Here is a 21,772-nt window from a genome sequence, read left to right on the forward strand (position 1 = left end):
CACAGGAAGAGCAAGGAAAGTGTAAAGTAGGGAAACGCCCCATCTCTCCTGCTAGCTGAAAGCCCACATGCACTTGGGGTCCTTGTCTTTCTCTTTTTAAAGCTCATGTCAGCCTCCTTACCTAGTCTCCAGTGCCACCTTCAGAGGGAGTGGGGGTGGTGCTGGCACTAGGCAGGCCTGTTAGAAGATTCTTGCTGGGAAGCCACTGCAGTCCAAGGTCCAGGAAAACAGTTTCCCAGGCCAAGCACACTGCCTATGGGACACTAACCTGGCTTCCTAGGGACAAGATGACTGGACAAAGAGGGCAGGGGCCATGTGTGAGAATGGGATGACCTCTCTGGTGATCTAGCCCTCGCATCCTTACCTGTGCACAACCCTTCCATAAATCACATTAGTGTAAGTCTGTGTGCTCAGGTGCACAGGGGAACTCAGGTTGTAGATGGAATGAAGGTCACTATTCAGCTGATGTTAAAACAATTATACCAGATTGTCCTGATGACCCAGTGTCATCACAGGGTCCTTTAAAGGTGGGAGCCACCTCTTTAGAAAGACAGTGGTCTAGTTAATCCTTTGGTTTTGTCTGATTTAAAGGTCATATATTCAGAAAGGGGGAAACACTATTATCCACCATCCTGAAGCAATCATTTACTTCAGGTCTTTCTCTTTCCCTTCTGATACATCTGAGGTCAAACAATAGTTCTTGGGACTCCTTAATAAGGTAAGTATTATGATATCCTTTTGTAGATGGAACAATAAAGGCTCAGAGAGGTCAGTCAGTTGCCCCAAGGCCACACAGCTTGTCTACAGCAGAAGCAGAGTTGAAAAGGCCTGAGGACCTAGTTCTTAGGAAAATAGAAGATGTTATGACACAGTGATGAAGACTCTGGGGTCAGCCAGACCTGATTCCAACCAGATTGGGGTCCTGGTTACACTTTCCAATTTCTGCATAACTCACTTCCCAGCTCTAAGTCTAGGAGTAAGAATAGCTACCATGCAGAACAGCCAGGATATGTAATACACGCAAAGCTTCCAATGTCTGCAACATAATGGGTGCTTTCTAGAATTATCTCGGGTCTCAGGAACAAGGGAATGGAGGCCTGCAGGGGTGGTCTCCCCTAGGGGCCTGTGTCTCTTTCTTTAGTTGGGCTCAAGGTAATTTCAATCCTAAACGGTCCCTCTGGTGGGAAGTGAGGAGGAACTCAGGTTGGCTGTGGCTCTTTGCCACTAGAGGGCAGCACCGGCCAAGAAATGAGAGCTGGAGGCTGGTGGGACCCCTTGCCCTGCACTTCCTCACTGCCCGTGAAACCCTGCATCAGGGCTTTGCTTTTCTTGTCTCCCACTTGCCTTCCGTGCCCTCAATTTATACAAATATATTCCCACATCTTGAATCTGCAGGCTGAAAGCTCTCCCCTCAGGTCTGTTCTGCATCAGAAGTGCATGAATAAAACATGACCCGTAAACAGTGAGGACCTGGGAAACACGGGACAACGCCTGCCAGCATTACGCAACTGACCTTGCCACTGTCTCAGGAGGCAACGGAGGAGGGGGGAGGAAGTGACCATTCGCTGACGCTGAGCACTGGGTGTGGATCGCGTGCCAGACACAGCACATCATGTGTGATAGAATCATCTGCTGCTGAGTTCAACAGAACCAGACGCTAATGCTGCTGAGCCCACTAGCTCACCCTCCCCACATCATCACACTTATTCCCCCACCAGATCGCAAAGTTGGCTGCACATTAGAATCACCTGGGAGCCTTCTTAAAAATACAAATCCCCATGGCTTGGCGCCTGTAACTCAGTGGTTGGGTGCCGGCCACATATATTGGGGCTGGTGGGTTCGAACCTGGTCCAGGCCTGCTGAACAACAACTACAACAACAAAAAAAAATAGTCGAGTGTTGTGGTGGGCACCTGTAGTCTCAGCTACTTGGGAGACTGAGGCAAGAGAATTGCTTAAGCCCAGGAGTTTGAGGTTGCTGCGAACTGTGACACATGGCACTCTGAGGGTGACATAGTGAGACTCTGTCTCAGAAAAAAATACTAATCCCCGAGGGCCACCCCTGGAGATTCTGATGAAGCTGGTCTGGGATACGGCCAGGGTCCTCAGGTGATTCTACCAGACTAGAGACTCTTTCCTTGTTTACTGATTGAGCTTTCTTTCCCATTAAGAAGCACCAGCAGTGTCACGACACTGACCAAAGAACCAGCTGGTATCCCAAATGCATCCAGGCCTGAAGGTTATGGGAAGGGCAGGGAGGCTATCTGATGTCTGTCCTGCAAGGTGAAGGGGCAGCCAGTCACCATGTGTGGCCAGTCCGAGGTTGCTGGGGGCAGAACCTGACTCTCTCATGCAGTCAGCCAAAGCAGCTCTCTGTGCTGCCACAACCGTGACACTCAGCTATAGGATTGCCTGGCCCCAGCATGGCCCCTGGGACACCAGCTGTGTCCCCTAGTGCTAACCTGTCTCTGGGGCTTGCTGGTGCTGGTCCTCAGCCCTGCTCTTCTCTCTTCTCTGGGCCCCTATCAGTTTATCAAAGCCCTACCCCCTTTAAATGTCACCTCCTCCAAAGGGCCTTCCTAGATTTTCTTTTTCCTTTGCCTTCTTTTTTCTGCTTATAGTTTGCCTAGATGCAAAAACAGAAGTATTAGATAGGTCATAATAACTGTAGGCTCAGGGAAGGCAAAGGCCGTGTTTAAAAAACAAAACAAACTCCTCTTTTCTATGGGGGTAGTACAGCCCTTTATTTAGAGGAGGGATCCCCAAGTTTGTTTATTTGAACTATAAACTGATGACCCCCCCGGCCTGGGGGAGGTTAAGAAGTCCTAGGACCATGGAGAAGGCTGTTTCTGGTAGATGCCATCCTCCAAGGCCAGACCATTTCAGGACGCTGCTCACTGGTCAAAGCCGCAGCTGTTGCCAGTCTTGGTTCCTCCAGCTAGCAAACGGAAGCTGCTTATTTCTCTCCAGCCTCTGCAAGGCCTTACTGGGGTGAGGGCACATGCCTCTCCGGCTGGCTGGCCACAGGCAGGAAACCCAGCCTCCAAAAACAAGAGATTACACCTTCCTGAAGGGCCCACATCCTGTTTGTCAGCAAAGACAGACCCTCCCAGACACTCTCTATCTGATGCAGGTCTTCTCGGGGCTCCCTGCTGGCCCCACCCTGGCAGCAGTCAGTGAAGAGACAGTGGGGCCTGCTGTCCGAAGTCTGAGCTGGGAGTCCCTGTAGGGAGGCTCAGCGTCAGGAGGCTGTGCCCTGCAGCCGTGGCAGTGACGTGTGCTCACCTGTTGCTCATGAACTCTGCCTCCCCCACCCCCTAAATACATGCTGAAGCCCTGGCCTCCCCAGTACTTGAGAATGTGACTATTTGGAGACTAATCTTTAATGAGGCGATTTTGTTAAACTGAGGCCTTAGGATGAGTCTAGTTCAATCTGACTGGTGTCCTAATAAGAGGACACACCAGGGCTGCAAAGCAGACAGACCACGTGAGGAGCCAGCAGGAAGATGGCCACCTGGAAGGCCAGGAGGGCAGCCTTGGGGGAAGCCCACCTGCCCACACCTTGATCTCAGACTTGCAGCCTCCATGGTGTAAGAAAATAAAAGTTTTTTGAGCTACCTGGTCTCTGGCCCCTTGTTACAGCAGTCCTGGCAGGTTAATGCAGCTTCTGAGGCCACATGTAGCAATATCGGAGAGAGAGAGAGAACCCCAGGCCATAGTGTGCCACCCAAGAGATGTGGGGTGTCATAGATGCCTGTGGCAAGCCAATGAACATTAACAAGGCCATCCCAGGACCCCTAGGTGTCAGGATGCAACAGCAGGGTGCTCTCACATGTGGCACCCTGGTCTTACTTAATATCATCTCTGGACTCCTGCCCATGCCCGGCAGGGGGCAGGTTTGGGAATAAGTCTCCTAAATGTCGCTTTGCAAGGCAAACCATCTGCTCAAAGTGTGAGCTTGGGTGTGGTGGGAGAACAGCAGAATGTCAGGGGAGGACAGTGCCTCATTCATAGCCCAGGATCGAGCAGGTGTGGGGAGGATGGCGCTGACACCTCGCAAGCTGAGGGCTGGGTTCTAGCACTTTCCCCGCACTTGCTCACCACAACCCCATGAGCAGATACACTCCCATCTCACACTGAAGGCAACTGAAGTGCGGAGACACTAACTCGCCGAAGACACACTACAGTGAATGAGAAGGGGAATAGAAAACAAAGGGTTTAGGAAGAGCGAGGCAGGTGGGGGAGAAGGCAGTCCAGGGATGGCACAGGCAAGGGCTGCGAGGTGGGAGAGGCCCAGGGTGTGACAGGTGGGGAGGCTCTGCAGGACAGGGCTGAGCTGTGGCTGGTCAGGCAGATGTGCCGAGGACACGCCGGGACACTGACATGCCTGCTGCAGGGAGCATGGATGGCTCAGGCCTGTCCTGCTCCAACTCCGCATCAGGAAGATGACCCTGGAGGTGGGACGTGAGGGCAGCTGAGAGAAAGCGAGCAGTAGACCTCAGGGTGACCGGTCCGGATTCGGAGGGTGGCTGTGGAGTGTGGATGTGACCTTGGATCATCTGGCATCTTGGTTGGCTCCTGGCCTGATCACGGGTGAGGAGACACGAGTTTCTCCTCTTTCCCAAGGGCTACTGCACCAGAGGTGACTCAGCGCCCAGTGTCCTTCGTGGACTTTCAGGGCCTTGAGGTACCAACTTCCCCTTGGTGGGCTGGCTGCTTCTCAGAGAGCAGTCACCTGTGGAGAGGTCTGTCTTACTGCCTGCAGGGGGACAGCCTGCAATTTCTAAGTATACTTTAGATGCCATCACAGGGGCCTCAGGGAGATCTCCATAACAAAGTGCCACCTGGAGTCTCTGAGGCTCAGAAAATGTCAGGTGAGCCCACACCTCAGGGAGGCAGCAGGCCCATCAGAGGCCAGGCCTGTGCCAGCCAGATCCAGGGACAAGCTCTGCCCTGGGGATGGGCTCCACCCAGTGGATGAGGCCCCAAAAGTCAATTCAGTTCTTGGTTATTTCTCACTCTTATACTCAGGTGATCACCCAATGGGAATGTGGTGACCTAATTTTGAGAGCAGGTAGCCCACTGCTACCTCAGTCCAGCCCCACTGATGCCATCACTAATGGCAACAAAATGACTTTTCATTAAATACCTGCCATGTGCCAGGGGCTCCAGACACTGCATATAATTTAACCCTCACAGCAGCTCTGAGTTGTAGGCATCTTCATCTTCAGTGTGCAAAGGAAGAAACTGAGGCACACAGAGGCTAGAGGACCAGCCCACGGTGGCATAGCAGCCAGGTCCTGTAGGATCCTGCCCTTCTTCCCACTGACCTCTCAGCAGGAGGAAACAGCAACAGGGGGGTTGAGGGCCATTGAAATCCTCCTAACTATTAATTTTAAAGACATCTAATTCCAGAGGAACCAGCATCTGCAGGGTGCTGGAGACTCAGTTCTGGGCCATCACCTGGTCTTGAGGGATGTGAAACTGGACTCAGGTGGCACAGGGGCCGTCCACGTGGGACTCTAATCCTCAGAGAGTAGGGGGACTTCTGGCCTTAGTTTACTCCTCCTAGACTCGCTAAGTGTGTGCTCTACCATAGGTGGAAACGGCAGCAAATGCTCGGGTGTGTCCTCTTGTCACCAGAGGGAGCCAGACACCATCTCATGCTGGGAACTGCCTGCCTCACCCGTACTGCTACTTCAGTACTTCAGGGGCTACGTACTTCAAGGTAGGAGGGACACTGCTCGTGAGGGTGGCCCTTCCTCGCTTCCAGGAGGACTCAGCAGGGAAATGAATTTGGTAGATCTGTGATTATCCGTGACTGTCCCTAGGCTATGTCTGTCAAGAAAATGACCCTCTCCACAATGCCCTAGCAGAGAAGGGAGACCTTCTGATACCAACCACAGGGCCTCAAGTCCCCCCAACCTCACACAGTCTTTACTTGACTCAATTCCACTTTCTAGAACTTTTTTCTTTGTTTAGCAGGCCCGGGCTGGGTTTGAACCTGCCAGCCCTGGAGCATGTGGCTGGTACCCTAATCACTAGTCTACAGGTGCCCAGCCATCTAGGACTTCTTGAACCATGCTTTTCCCCTGTTTCAAACTGTCAAGGGCTCCTTATTTCACAATATAAAGTCTAGACTTTGGCCCTGCACTGTCACAGGCAGGGGCAGGGTCTCGATATGATACACTGCACTAGGTGGACCAGCCTCTGCCAACAGGTTGGGGACACTGAGACAGAGAGGGGGACCTGGACTCCCTCATAGAAGTGCACCCTGAAGGGCTGAGACTGGCTGGACTCTGATGCTCACATAGTGTCCAAGGTGGCCAGTGAGCACCAAAGCCAGGTGAGCAAAGAGTCAGAATCAGGAATTGGGGGAAGGGTGGGCTGGCCAGGGGCAGGTCCCTGGGGCTATCGGTGGATTCAGGCCCAGAGCCCTGAATAGGAGCAAATGAGCAGGGACTCGGCAATCACGCTGAGTACGACACAGAGCTAGGAGCTAGGATTCTGGGATAAAGCAGAAATCCCACCATCAGAAGGGTATCCTGCATCCAGAGAATGGACAGAAGCAGAGCCCGAGTATGCAGTAAAGCTTGGGCTGCAGCTACAAGAATCCTGCCTGCCTGCAGGCCAAGCTGGCATCCCAAGGTCTTGACTGGGACTAGCAGACTGCAGAGGTGCCAGCCAGCTGGGACCAGCCGCAGACAGCAGCTGCATTCTCACCCCTTTCCAGCCCCGCCTCTGCGGTGCCCCTGAGCCACAGGGCCTCGTTTGAAGAACTGTGGAAAGCAGTCAAGGTGTGAGTGAAATGCAAATTTCACCCTGATTTATCAGTGAGGGGGACACGGCTGCTTGCTTACATGACAGTCTTCTGATTTCCAAGCCTGGAGAAATTCAAGGATGGATTATTAAACCCTGGATTTATGTATCCCTTGAGAAGGGAGCCGTCACTGTCAGGAGTCGACAGAGTTCAGCAGAAACAAGTCAGGCTGGACCGACTCCATTTCCTCCGTGACTTTCTGATAGAGCTGGGAGGTTGATGAGATGGGGGAAGTCATGAACACATTATGCTGTGAGGCAAGTACAGACTGGACAAAAACACACACACTGCACTTGAGCAGGAACCACATGATGCTGGGATTACAGAGCTGGCCGAACCACCTCACGCCAGCAGAGCAGGTGCGTGGAGCCTTGCCGAGCAGGATGGCGTTGCCAAGTGGCATGCCTCTCCTGTTCTCTGCACAGTGATGGACACATGGCAGCTTATACCCATTTGAGAGGGAAGGTTAATATACAAGGGGTAAATAGAGGATTCAGGATGAATAAAGAATCCACGGACCCAAGTGATCAGGATGAAATAAAGCTACCAAAGGAACTATCATTTGCATGAAATAATGCTCACGCAAAGGAACTTCAGGATCCAGTGAGCGAGTGCACCAGCTCCCCAAGGCCAAGGAGTTTCCTTAAACTTGAGTCTTAGCACAAGTCCCCATCCGTGAGGCAATGCAGCCTCAGGGTCATCCACAGGGCCAGGGCTACACAGGGGCAGCCTGCCCGTCCTCATATGCTCAGCACCAGCACAGGCAGTCTGGAATAAGGCTCTTAGAGAGGGCCATGCCGTGCTGGATGACGTGCTGGTGGAGGGAGGGTCTAGAAGCCGCGGCAGCAACAACAAAGGGACTGGAGAGCCTTAGCTTGAAAAAGCAGCACTGTCCCAGGAAGCAAGAGCTCAACCCCTGTGTCTCTTCCGAAGCCAGGACCAGGTTTAGGAGGTACTTGTGACAAAGCAGAAGACAAGCAGCATTGCACCCAAGAGACTGGCTGTCTCGGGATGGAGTGAGCCACTCACCACCACAGGTATTCAAGGGGAAGCCGAGTGCCCAGGTGCCAGGAAAGCAGACAAGATGGTCCCCACGTTCAAGTTTCTAAGATTTGCATCTGTGTAAACTGCCTGGAATTTCTCAAGCCTTTTAGCACTCCAGGCAGCAGATTAGAAGTCCTCTTCACTGAGGGCTCCATAACCAGAACTGCGAAGGGCCATCACCAAGTGGAAGGGACAGAAGTGACTGTGTTCAACCCAGGGAGGAAGCAGGATGCGGGGTGCCCACCAGGGAGCCATGTCAGCTCCTGGCCACCCTCCCTCCAGGCTTGTCTGTTCTCTCCAGAGCCCCAGGCTGAAGCAGCAACAGCTACTCAACTCCTTGTCCCTCAGTCCTGGAAGACAGCTTTTCAGGAAAACTCATCTATCCACACCGTGATTTTCTCCAGAGAAATTTGAGTGGCAGGGTTCTAACCCCAGATTGGAGAATGGAGGAGAGAGGTTGCTACGGAACACCCCTTTTAAGAAGGCAACAGGAGGCCCCTCCGCCTCGTCCTGTGAATGCCGTTCACTGTCTATGGTGAGCCCATCTTACTCTGTTAGCCTGGATCTCGCTCTTACTCTGTAAACCTATCTTTCTCTTCCTCAATAAAGTTTCATGCTTGCCTTTAAGAAAAAAGGAGGGGAGGACCAATAGGACAGATGGATAGATGGCAGGCCTTCAGACGTCCCATCCACCTGGCAGGGCCTTCAAGGCCCCTGAGACCAGAACTGGAGAAGCTATCCTGGTAACTGGAACAAGCACTGTGAGCCGCACTTTCTCTGGGAAATCACTCCTGGTTCTGTGTGAAGATGAGGAAGAGACAGGAGACGTTCACAGCAAGAAGGCAGAGTCTGGCCTGACTGCTCTGTGCAGGTTAGGGCTAACTGAAGTGGACAGATCAGACTCCTCTCTGCAGCCCCGGGAAGGGAGAAAACTGAGATTTAAAAAAAAAAAAAAAATTACAAGGAAAGTAACTGTCCAGTATTGATTTGTAAGAAACTGTCTTGAGAGAGAACTGGTTCTCTAAAGAGCTGGTTTCAACTCGCAGCAATCGTACCTACCCTCCAGGAAACGGGAGGCTGTGTCCGCAGAGGGTGCTGCCTGTCAGGAGGGGGGAGGGGTCGCTGCTGGCGCCCAGTGAGCAGAGGCCAAAAATGCTGCCCGACACCGTGATGATGCACAGGACAGTCTCCACAACAAAGAATTTTCCAGCCTAAAGTGTCCCTAGTGCCAAGGTTAGAAAACCCTGCTCAAAAGCCACTAAAGCTGCAGCTGATCTCAAAACCCTTCTTGGCTCCCACTCCATTTATGGTGTTGGCAGTGAGGTGTGCGGATATCACTAAGGATCTATTTAACATGGCCTGTCATCTGGCATGGAGAATCAAATAAGCTTGAGGTATACTCTCTTCTCTGCTAGGGGAAAGATAAAAACCTGAGCCCTATCATTCTAGAGCTCTTGATTTTCTTTGAAAGGCAGAATAAACTTTCTTATTCACTGGTTCCTGAACCGACCTGTCTATGCAGCCAGAAGTGTTCCCCTAACAGCCCTGGGGAGGTCGTTGTGGGATGAGGAGGGATAGACTAACACTACAGAGCCCCTGGTCCAACCTGAGAACTGTTGGTCTCATTGAGATCCTGCATCCACATCGTAGCATAGACCTGAATTTGTCATTTTCCACAGATGGAACCAAGAAGTCAAGGGTCTTGAACAAGCCCCAGGCTCATTTCCCAGCCTAGGACTTTTGACTCCAAATGATCTCCCCAGGCTTTTCGCACTAAAGCTCCAGTTTGCAAATTGTGTTCCTTGGTGCAGAGATGACCAGGCAGAGAGAGAAAAATGTAGGGAGGACAACGTCCTTCTCTCTGTTCTGCCCTGTGGACTAAGGATTCTGCACTGGGTTGAATGATGGTCCTAAAAAAGATATGTCCGTATCCTGCAACCTGTGATTGTGACTTTACCTAGTAATTAAAGATCTTGTGATGAGATCATCCTGGATTACTCCACTGCACCATAAATATAAGGGTCCTTATAACAGACACAGAGAGGAGGGAGAAGAGGCGACTTGTGAAGCCAGAGACTAGAGTTAAGCAGTCACAAACCAAGGTACACCTGGGCTTGCAAGAAGCTGAAAGAGCAAGGAAAGATTCTCCCCTAGAATTTTTGGAGAGAGCATGGCTATTCTGACAGCTTGCTTTCAGATTTCTGGACTCCAGAACCATGAGAGGATAAACGTGTGTTGCTCTAAGTCACCAAGTCTGTGATTCGGTAATGTTATAAAAGTCTCAGGAAATCAATAGAGTTTTGCTTTTTAAGAGACCTGGACAGGCACAGCGGCTCACACCTGTAATCCCGGCACTTTGGGAGGCTGAAGCAAGAGGGTCACTTGAGCCCAGGAATTCAAGACCACTATGGGAACAGAGTGAGACCTCATCTACAAAACATAACAACTAGCTTGGGGCGGTTGTGTACACCTGTAGTCCCAGGTACGTGGCAGGCTGAAGCAGGTGGATCTCTTGAGCCTAGGAATTTGAGGTTACAGTAAGCTATGATCATGCCACTGCATTAGTTTGGGTGACAGAGCAAGACTGTCAGATAAATGCCATGAAATTTAAAAATAAAATAAACCTACTGACAAAATTTGAAAACTACTTCTGCTACTGTGTCATCTCCTGGAGAACTTAAGTCCAGGGCAGGGACACAGAAAACAGTTACCAAATGAAGGTTGAGTAAACAATCATTTGAGGTTGACTGATGTCCGAATCTCCTAAACAGCTGAATCAAACTCCAGTAAGAAGAAGAAAAAGGGATACAAAATAACAGTGTTTATGCTTATTGGGCCTGGATTTTCTCCTTTCTTTCAAAAGGCTTCTGTTTTGCACCATCCAAATCCTTTGAGGCCTATTAACTAACTGAAAATCTATTGGAAGGGCTGAGTGCAGTGACTCACGCCTGTAATCCTAGCACTCTGGGAGGCCCAGGTGGATGGATTGGTTGAGTTCAGGAGTTCAAGACCCACCTGAGCCAGAATGAGACCCCAGCTCTACTAAAAATAGAAAAAACGGAGGCAAGATGATCACTTGAGTCTAGGAATGAGGTTGTTGTGAGCTATGATGCCACAGCACTCTATTCAGGGTGCCAGAGTAAGACTCTGACAATAAATAAAAGGGTACTGGAATCTGTCGGGGGGAAAGCCAGAAATACAAGCACTGCCTTTGCTAGTTAGGCATCTCACACAAAGTGCGTCACAGGTTACAGCAACTTGCACAACTGTACCTACCCTCGGTGACGACCAAAAAAGACAGGCCCCTGTTTGAGAGACCTCCCTAGGTTCTAGTGAGTTGTTGTTCAGTGGAAGGAGAGCTCGTCCTGCCCAGGCCCCCCAATCACACATCCAGGAAGACACGCCTACCAGGGACACTCCAGAAAATATGGACACCTTGGCCCATGATCATGAACTGTCTAGTCACCGAGCAAATCAGAGTCTATGATAGGGATGCTACGAGCCCGAGACATGTCCCCAGTCTCACAACTGAAGAATTGGGGCCAGAGGAGAGGCCACCGTCTGTCCTGGTGCTGCCTACACCTCTAGGCCAGCATCATCCATCAGGAGAAGCGGTCAGTGCCACCAGTCCCTTTGTAAAACCTAGTGCTAGAGGACAAGTATTCTGGTATGGGTGACACTTAGCTTCAAAACACTCTACTGTTTTTTCCTCTGACATATATTCTTTAAAAGGCTAAAAAGGAAGTGATTGTAGCTCCCAGTTCAGCTGCTCCTAAATCCAAATTACTCCGCCCAGCACTCAGAGCCCTCCACGGTGTCCTCTGAATACCTTCCATCTGTCTTGGTTGCAGCCAAGCTTGATAAGGTGTGTTCTGACACTTCCCCTGCAGGGCCTCTCCCTGCTTGGGGCCACCCTGCCTTGTCCTCACGCTCCCAGGCAGGCACAGAGGCAGTGCCCAGCTTCCAGGAAGAAACGCCAGAGCTCTGCTGCTGCTCCCTCATCCACCTCCACCTGTAAACCCCCTGCACCCCAACATCCTGCCCAGCCCAGCTGCCTCAGGAAAGTGTTCCCAACGTCCCCACCAAAGTTCATTTCTCACAGCCCCTCTCCCCAGTGCCTCCAGTTGGGGGAGAGCCCTGCTCCTTCCAATGGCCATGCTTACCAAAGGCATGGAAAAGGGTGTGGAACAGCTGTGCCCTTCTTACCCTGCAATTCCTTTTCTCCCTGATACCACTGTCTGCCCATGTTCCTTGTGCCCCTTATAAATGGCTGGTTTAAATTACTGACATATGATAAAATTCACATATCAGGCAATTTACCATCTCAGCCATTTTAAAGAATATACAGTTCGGTAGATCTAAAAAATGCCTAGAAGATAGATGTTTTAAATGATGAAAATGTTCAAATATAAAAAGCATAGTGAACAGCCTAGAATAATAAGGCCCAGGCATATGACACCCCAATGCCATCAAACTTGTGGTCGATGTTCATCTATACTAGTGATTTTCAAACACTAGTGTGTCACAAGAAGATCTTAGGTGTGCCATGAAAATTTTTAAAGCTCCTTAATTATTTTTGAAAGATGTTCAAAGCACAGTATACTCCTTTTTTTCTTTTGATCAACATAATTTAAGTGTGCCGTGGTAGTTTAACTATAGGTTCAAGTCTACATGTGATTAAAAAAAAAAAAAGGTTGAAAAACACTGGTCTATACCCTCACCCACTCCTCCCACTTCTGTTTTATTGTAAAGCAAACCCCAGACATAACTCTTTCAGGGCCTGTCTTTAGAAGACAAAAAATGAAACCACAGTGCTGCTATCATATCCCCAAGGCTGTTTCACATTCAAAGCCCCTTCACATGCCTGAACTCCTTTACCCTCTAAACAACAGGATCCAAACCCATTTTGCAGACTAGAAAACAGATGCTCAGGGAGACTGACTTCTCAAGGCCACGATGGTGAGACTTAGGCCTTCTGAATCCAAGGCCCGTGTTTTCCTTCTGCTCCGCCCTCGCCTCTTTTGGAGGATGACTTGCCAGGAGCAGCTGGCTCTGAATGCAGCAGATGCCAACACAACTCACGTGAGAAGAGTCATCACGCTCGACCTTCCTGAATTCTAATTCAGATAGTCTCCCCGTATGGCTTCTTTACAAATTTTTTACCTCATTTTCATATCATAAAAGCATGAAAGTTACGGCAGCAAGTCATTTTAATCATTTTTCCATTTTATTTTTAGTCTTTTGTGGGGAGAGGCAAGAAAAGCACCAGGGAAGCAGATTTATGCTGCCTGGGTGGGTTCTCAGCCACCGCTCTCGGGGAGGCTTTCCCCAGTGAGTCACTCGGTGACTCATTCATAATTCTCCCCAGCAGAGCTCAGCTCAGGGATGGGAGGCTTTAAATGAGAAAGCGGCAAATGCATAGGAATACTCATTACTTAAGGCTGCCTCCTTCCCCTAGCAGGCCTCACGCCTCTTGTGGGGTTCCTCTGCCCTGGTGGCCCTGATGACCTGTTGACACGGGTGGAACGAGAGTCAGAACAGGACCAGGTCACAGGAACCAGATTTATGTCACCTGGAATGACACGTCTCCTGTGAAAGAGCTGCCTTTTTTCTCTACTTGTTACCTACGCGGGTCTTTGCAGAAGTTCAGCAGTACATGAAAGATAGCAGGGCCAGGCCTTTTAAACTGAGAACCATCCAGTCTCAGCACTGTGAACAGGGTATTTAATTCTCACAACTCTTGTCACAGTGCACTGGATTGGTCTATTTGGACCCGTGTTCCTCAGCCTTGTCACTACTGACGCGACCAGGTGAGTAATTCTTGGCACGAGAGGATGTCCTGTGTATAGGGCGATGAACAGCACTGTGGGCGTCTGCTTATTAGATACTGGTAGCCCCTCTACCCCTAGTTGTGACAACCAAAAATGTCTCCTGCTATGGCCAGATGTCCCCTGGTGGGGTAGGGGATAACGCTGCTCCTGAAGAGGACCACTCGCTACAGCATGGACTTACTGAGGGCAGGACCCTCCCCTACTTCTCCACTGCCCAGAACAGGAGCTGGCGTAGAGTAGGAACCCCCAACTCTCTGTGACTATGAAATCACGCTGGGAAACAGGTGTGTGACCCAGTGTGTCACAGATGGAGCAAGTGAGGCTCAGAGAGGTCCTGGGTCCTGCATGTCCTGGTCAGATGGCTGAGAGGGACAAGGCAAGGACTCCACAGCCTGCACTGTTTCTGAGCAGTGAGGAAGAGGTGGGAACTGGTAGGTAGCTCCAAGGAGGAGTCTCACTTGGGGGCCTTCCACTTTCTAGGTCTGGGCACCAAAATGAGGCTGTTACCACCATTTGGACAGAACATTCCAAGTGTCTGCTGCAACCCCATTAATGAGGGGGTTCAGGGGCTCGGTTTAGCATGGGGCCTCTATGCCGTCTTAAAGTGGCTGGAAGCTTGTGGCCCTACCAAGTGTGAAAAGAGCAGGGTTAATTTCTTAAATTACCTAAATGAGAGGATAAATGATGAACAGGAGTGATGTGAACCAGGCTTGCAACATCAAGTGGACAGAGGGAAGGAAGCCTAGTGCTGTAGCACAGTTGGGCTATGAATGAATTTAGTTACAGAGCTGAAGTGCTGTCTTAATTAGGTTTGCATTCTGTTTTCCTTTTTTGAAGAGGAAAGTAGAACAGAGTAAACCATCTGATTCATATTTGAAAGTGGGAGTAAGGTCGGGGTAGAGAGATGGACTCACATGGTTTGCAATCTGAAGCCTAATTCGCTGAGCAGATAAGTCTAATTTCTGCTTCTAACACGGCTAAGTTTTCCTTCAAAAGCATGCTAATTAGGAAGAACACAAATAGTTTCGTACAGCTCAATCATGCCCACACCATCTGACTTCACTTGGCAGGAGGAAGCCTGGGCCAAGTGTTGCTATGGTCCGAATGTTTGCATCCTGCCACGCCCCCCCCAATTTATACTTTGAAATCCTAACTCCTAGGGTGATGGTATTAAGAGGTGGGACCATGGGGAAGCAATTAGGTCATGAGGGTGGAGCCCTCATCAAAGGAATTAGTGCCCTCACAGAAAGCAAAAAGATGGCCATCTATGAAGCAGAAAGGGGGCCTTGATCTTGGACTTCCCAACCTCTAGAATTAAATTTGTTTATATGCCCAGCAGTTTATGGTATTTTGTTATAGCAGTTTTGCCTCTGTGGCTGCTGCCCATAAAGAAGCTTAGTACTCGCAACTAAGGAAAGTTTCCTAAAAGCTTCCTGGCTTCTGAGCCGCGTCCTTTACTGCCTGACCTAACAGGTGAGGGAAACTTTTCACCTTGTGGAAAGCTTGTTTTAAACTGTCTAGTCATGGGCTCAACACAGCCAGCATGTAACTTTTTATTTGCTTCAACACAGAAACAGCAGGGGAGTTGTAAATGTTTTAATAGTCGGTTGTTGTGCAACTCTGTAAATTATACACGTAAAGCAAGTTGATTTTATGGTATGTAAATTAAACCTAACGTTGTTTAAAAAAAGAAATAAGGTCTTTTATAAAAGGGGTTTGAGCATATGGATCTTCCTTTATTACTGCAGGAGACAGGTTCCATGGAAGAGGCTGGTCATGATATATTTGTGACAATTCTCTAGCTCATTCTTTCTCCTTGAAAAACTGAGATTCCAATTTGTCTTGATTTGTCCCAACTCTTTTCAAATTTATGGATACTTAATAGTTGTACAATACCTACGGGATACTAAGTTTGATACAAGCATATAATGAGTAATGATCAAATTTGAATAACTGAGATATCCATCATTTTAAACATTTATCATTTCTTTGTGTTAGGAATGCTTCAAATTTTCTCTTCTAGCTATTTTGAAATATACAGTAAATTACTGTTAAATGTAGTTGCCCTGCTGTGCTATCCGAGACCAAAACTTGTTCCTTCTAACTATATTTTTCTACCCACTAACCAACCTCCCTTCATTCCTCCCTCCTACCCTTCCATCCTCTGCTAATCATCATTCTGCTCTCTGCCTCTATGATCCACTTTTTCAATTCACACGAGGAAGAACAGGTGATAGCTGTCGTTCTGTGCCTGGCTCATTTCATTTAACATGATGTCCTGAAGCTCCATCTATGTTCCCACAAATGACAAGATTTCATTCTTTTTTATAGCTAAATAATATTCTATTATATATACAATACATACCACATTTCTTTATCCATTCATCTGCTGAACAACAGTTAGACTGATCCCTTATCTTGGCCATTGTGGAGTGTGCTAAAATGTAAGACCTGAAACTATGAAATTACCAGAACAATGATTTTCAACAGTGTGCTAGAGAGGATCTTAGGTATACCATGAACATTTAAGATCATTTATTAAGTTATTTTCAAAAGTTCAACGAACAATATATTCCTTTTTGAACTTTTTTTTTTTTTTTGGCAGTTTTTGGCCAGGGCTGGGTTTGAACCTACCACCTCTGGCATATGGAGCCGGCGCCCTACCCTTTTGAGCCACAGACACCGCCCTGAACTTTTGTTTCTGATCAACAAAATTTCAGTGTGCCATGGAAGTTTAGCTGTAGGTTCAAGTGTGCTGTGAGATTAAAAAAGTCTGAAAAACACCAGAGGCGGCGCCTATGGCTCAAGGAGTAGGGCAGCAGCCCCATATACTGGAGGTGGCGGGTTCAAACCCGGCCCCAGCCAAAAACTGAAAAAAAAAAAAAAAAAAAAGAAAAGAACACTGGAAAAATGCTTTATGACATTGGTCTGGGCAAAAAGTTCTTGCGTACAAACTCACAAGCACAGATAGCCCATGCAAAAAAACCAGTGGGGTTACATTAAGCTAAAAAGCTCCCATAAAAGTAAAGGAAATAATCAACAAAGTGAAGAGACAACCTACAGAAGGGCAGAAAATATTTGCAAACTATTCATACAACAAAGCACACATAAGGAACTATAACAATATCAAAAAAAAAAAAAACCTCATTAAAAAAGGACAAAAGATTTGAATAAACATTTCCCAATTAACTGTTAAGGTCTGGTGAGGGGTCGGCAGGTGAAAGGTGGGGGAGGATGTTAGTGACCCCAAAGCAGAGTTTGGCATCAGACGCCTCTTTTCTGGGGCTCGCCCACCAGGGTCATTTATTAGAAGCTCAGCAGGGCCCTGTTAGGAGACTGTCTCTAATGATCAGATCACGGCTTGAACAGCTGCAAAGTCAGCCTGCTGGAGAGGTTAACTGGTTAACTTGCCTTTAGTCACCAGCGAGCTCAGAGTAAACACATCCCTAAATCTTATTTATCCCATCTGTTAAATGGGAGTAACTTTAGTGTCTACTTCCTAGGGCTGCTCTAGGACTTACATGAGATAATCAATGGGGGAAAAAAGAAAGAAAACAACAATGCCTGGCTTGATAATTTTAAAAAAATTCATTACCACACTACTTATAGGAACCACCTGCAGGTACAGCCCCTCACCTTGCATGTGGCAGTGAGTTTAATTGATTTCATTCAATCTTCACAGAAATCCTTTGTAATGGTTCTCATTGTTCCCATTGTTCCCATTTTACAGACAGGGAAAGAGAAGCTCCCAGAGGTTAAGACACTGTCCCAGTTCAGCTGGCTAACAGGTAGCAGAGCTGGGATTTACAGCCCGGCCTGCCCCATTTTGAAGAAGTTGTCATTCCACCATGCCACTATGTATGCCAGGGACTCCCCCTTCATGGCCAGGGTTTGGACTGAAATGGATTTAACTGGCTATCTATGCACATGGGGTCCCCATCAGCATCTATCACATTAATAAAACGCCCTTCTCTGCTGAGGTCTGCACTCTGAGATGCCATGCTCACAGCCTCGCCAGGAGCCCCAGTTAATCACAGCACATCTGATTCCAAAATGGTTAACTCCCCTCCAGTCTAGAGCTTAGTACTTCTACAAGCAGGACCCCAGCTACCCTTAACGGGCTATTTGTAGCTACCCATTTGGGTTATTCTCTTGGGGTGATCTGATAGCACAGGATGAGCTATTTTCTGCCCCAAGGTTTTTCTTCTCATCAATTCTCATTGTGAGAAATGCTGAGGCTCCAAAGGACTGGCCCAGTATACAGCTGTAACTTCTGACTTACTGAAAGGGACCTGAAGGAGGCAGGCAGGCTCTGATCCCGGAGCCATCCAGGGCTGCCCTGTGGTGGGACAGAGGTTGGATGGGATCCAATGGCTTCCAGGCATACTGAATTCCACGGAAATCCTTAATGAGCCCCCGGCAGAGGGACCACAGTGACAGCCCCAGCAGCCATGCTCCAAGTATGGGCAGAGGCCTGGAGAGTGGCCTGGCACGTCAGATGCTGCCCCTGGGCTACTGCTCTGGATCCTGCCTTCCTCAAAGTAACTCCCCCAACAGCTTGCTGGTGTCTACAAGTCCACAATTAGAAATTCATTCCTCAGGCCAACTGGTCTCCTGCCACCATGCGCTTCATCTCCCAAGTCTCCTACGGTGCTGCCAACAGAGCTGCTTTCTCCAGGACCCGCGTTTGACCACACCAACCCATCCTCAAAACTCAGGGGTTCTTCGCTGTCTGAAGGCGATCCAGGCCTTCTCAGTGGTCCACACGGCACTCCTGCTCCTGAGTGGCACGCGCTGACCACTGTGCCCTTGCTTCTCACACAAAGACTGGTCTGATTTGGACTTGAGTCTGCCAGCTTCCTGAGCTGTCCCCACAAAATTCAGATGGAACACAAATGTCACCTCCTCCAAAAAGTTGCCCCTACCCTATATGACCTTTTAGGACAGGGGTCCTCAAACTTTTTACACAGGGGCCAGTTCACTGTCCCTCAGACTGTCGGAGGGCCGACTGCAGGACCCAGGACGAGTCGGCTGCTAAGCAGGACAGGCAGCAGTGGTAAACCCCCCTGGCGGGTCAGATAAATATCCTAGGCGGGCCGCATGTGGCCCACAGGCTGTAGTTTGAGGACGCCTGTTTTAGGATGTTCTTTCTTTCAGCATAATCAATGTTCTACCCACATTTGCTGCATTCAGTTAACTTAATGTAAATGCCTCCAGTTAAAATGAGCAAATTTGCCTGGAAAGGGAAACTTTCCTAGGCCACTGGAACTTGTGTAGCAAGGAGTTCTGTGGGCGCTTCTGTGAGTGCAGAACTTGACTGTGCAGGGGGGACCCAGGCCTGGACTCAGGGAGAAGGACAAAGAGGTTTCTGGAGGCCTCTAGAGGCCTCTAGGAAAGCACGAAGTTCTGTCTCTGCCTGCCTAGATGACAGCAGTTTGTTTTCTGATATTTGGTGTTTGCTGTGTTTCTGCTGAAATTGGAACGAAGGGGCTCATAGTTTGATGAAAGGGTATGGCATGGGACATGGGAACGGATCCTTCTGGGACAGACTTCTCCCTGGTATAGTGGGAGGTGACATTTGCTAACTCTTACTGCACCTGCACCTGTGTGGTGCAGTCAAGGTCGTATCCTTCTGCCTCATTTACAGATGAAGAAGCTGACATCCTGCGGCTATGTATCTGCCCAAGATCCTACAACTTGCAAGTGGGAAAAATGGGATCAGAACCCAGATCTCCAGATATAGGGTGCAGCCTTCTGCCTACCCACTATGCAGTAAGTCTGACCACAACAGTCCTGTGTGGCTGACACTGGGCCAGGTCTTCCATGATGCACTGGTATGTGCCAATAGGCACCGGGTGCAGTGATACTGGGCTCCTACTGTCTTCTTTGGAGGGCTGGATATTAGAGAAATTCAACCTCAGTCCAAGGGCTGACACAGTGACATTCAGAATAACTTTCTATCAAAAGAAAAAAAAATCCCATATGGAAAGGAAAAGGACTGACTCAGGAATCTGATTTCCAGCGTGCAGGCTGGACACAGGCATCATCTAATGCAGTGGTTCTCAACCGTCCTAATGCCACGGCCCTTTAATACAGTTCCTGTGGGTCGTGACCCACAGGTTAAGAACCGCTGGAATGTAAGCTGGTGCCATCTCCTCTTTGTGGTGTCCAAGGACGCTATCACTTTCTGACAAAGGGACAGCGTGTGTGTGTGTGTGTGTGTGTGTGTGTGTGTGTGTGTGTGTGTGCAGGCCATGCAGAGCTTCTGGGAACAATACGATTCATATCCACTAATCCCCTACAAGTAGTCTGTTAAGAACGAACGAGTGCTTACTCAATGCTAAGGGCGTTTACCTTATTTAATAAGCAAACAAGTCAACATAGAATAGGTTATTTACACCCACATCCTAGGGTGAAGAAGTTGAGTATAAGAGAGGTTGTCACTGAACCAGGGTTACCCAGGAACTAGTGGTGGAGACAGGACTTGGACCCGGGAAAGACTGGCTCAAAAACCAGCTGACTGAACCACTATGCGACCCAAGGAGAACCTGGGCTTGGTACCTCCCTTCAAATACAGCACAAGGCTAGATTCCTGAAAGTGCGCAGAGATTATCTATGAATGAGTGATCTGATGAGCCATGCCTGTGTCCCCACAGTACACCTTCCTTACGGGGAACATCAAAAGGTTAGGCCCACCACCTCCTATCAGCATTTCCAGGGCCCCTCTGAATGCATTCGGTCACCCCTTGCTCCCCCAAGTTAATGCTCTTCTACTGCCCAGAGGGAAGTAGGAAGAGCCGTCCATGCCCGGGAGCCCTGCCTCTTGGCTTACAGCTCCCCTGGGTTTTGTCTGCCCTTCCTGTCATTTTGGGGGCAGAAGGGCTGCCCTTCTTCCAGAAGACCAAGACAGGATGAGGCGATCAACATGAGCAGATCACAGGAAAAGGTCAGATAGGCAGGGCCCCCTTCTTGTTTTCTGTAGTTGGCGATGGAATGCCAACAAAAGCCCTGAGCGCTTTACACAGACAAGGGACAAGGAGCCGCCTCTGACAGGCTTTTAATAGGACAGAGCCTGGGGACGGCCATCCTAACCGTGGGGCAGAAGCTCCTCTTGGTCACCTGACTGCGCTCTGGGAGGCTGCTTGTCCGCCCCCCAACTCCTCAGCAATGCAGAGAAATCCAAGGACCGTGGCATCCCCATCAGGCTGAGAGCAGACAGTGAGAGAGGGGTAGATGAAGGGCGGGGCTGCCCCATCGCAAGACCTCCCCTCCACTCCTTCTGAATACAGCTCCCAGTCGGTTCATTAGTAGCTGCCACTCTGAGAGTCCTGCAAGGCAGGACCTCCCAGGGGTTTGTTCATTCAATTTCTCCAGACCAGTCTTCTTACAAGGATTAGCTGTGAAATCTCTAAACCCCAAAGGGCTAAGCAGTGGGCATGAGCTAGTCAAGCTCCAGAAACTCCTAGACTCAAGTAAGGAGGAGGGAACCCCCCAAAACAAAGATCGTTTATTTAGCACCTACATATACCAGACCCAGTGCAAAGGTAGAGAAGTTTATTAATTCACAAACACGAACTCACGTAGCATGGGTCAGGGCCACCGCAGGGTACTGCGGATACCAAAACGTCTTGAGACCAGCACCTGCAGAAGCTTAGCTCCAAATACAGCCACACAGCACAGTGACGTTAGTCAATGGACTGTGTGCATGACAGCCTATGACAGTGTCCCCAAACGATTATAAGGGATCTGAGAAATTTAGATCCTGACCCTGTGTAGGCCCAGGATTAATGTGTGTTTGTCTTTAACAAAAACGTTAGAAAGTACCAGTAAAATGCATTTTGAAGACAGAAAAAAGGTGATAGAATAGCATGAAAATATATTTTTATACACTGTTTTGAACTATTACAAAAGCCGAACAATTTTTAAAAAATTAAAAAGTTGCGGGATTCTGGGAAGATGGCTGACTGGTAGCAACCCTGGTCAGAGGCTCCTGAACAAAGGAAGAAAAACTGGTTGGAATCAGAATCTATGAAGTCAAAGACGGGGAGCTGAGCCCAGAAAGAAGTTCGGCAAGCTAT

General features: G+C 49.1%; 1 protein-coding gene across 1 annotated transcript in view; it reads right to left on the reverse strand.

The window, feature by feature from the left end:
- SLCO3A1 (solute carrier organic anion transporter family member 3A1) overlaps positions 1 to 21,772 on the reverse strand; it is a 266,408-nt gene that overhangs the window by 71,209 nt on the left and 173,427 nt on the right. The window lies entirely within an intron of this gene.

Source organism: Otolemur garnettii, unplaced genomic scaffold (genome assembly GCF_000181295.1).
Source record: "Otolemur garnettii isolate 467f Iridium unplaced genomic scaffold, OtoGar3 scaffold00029, whole genome shotgun sequence".
NCBI lineage: Eukaryota > Metazoa > Chordata > Mammalia > Primates > Galagidae > Otolemur > Otolemur garnettii.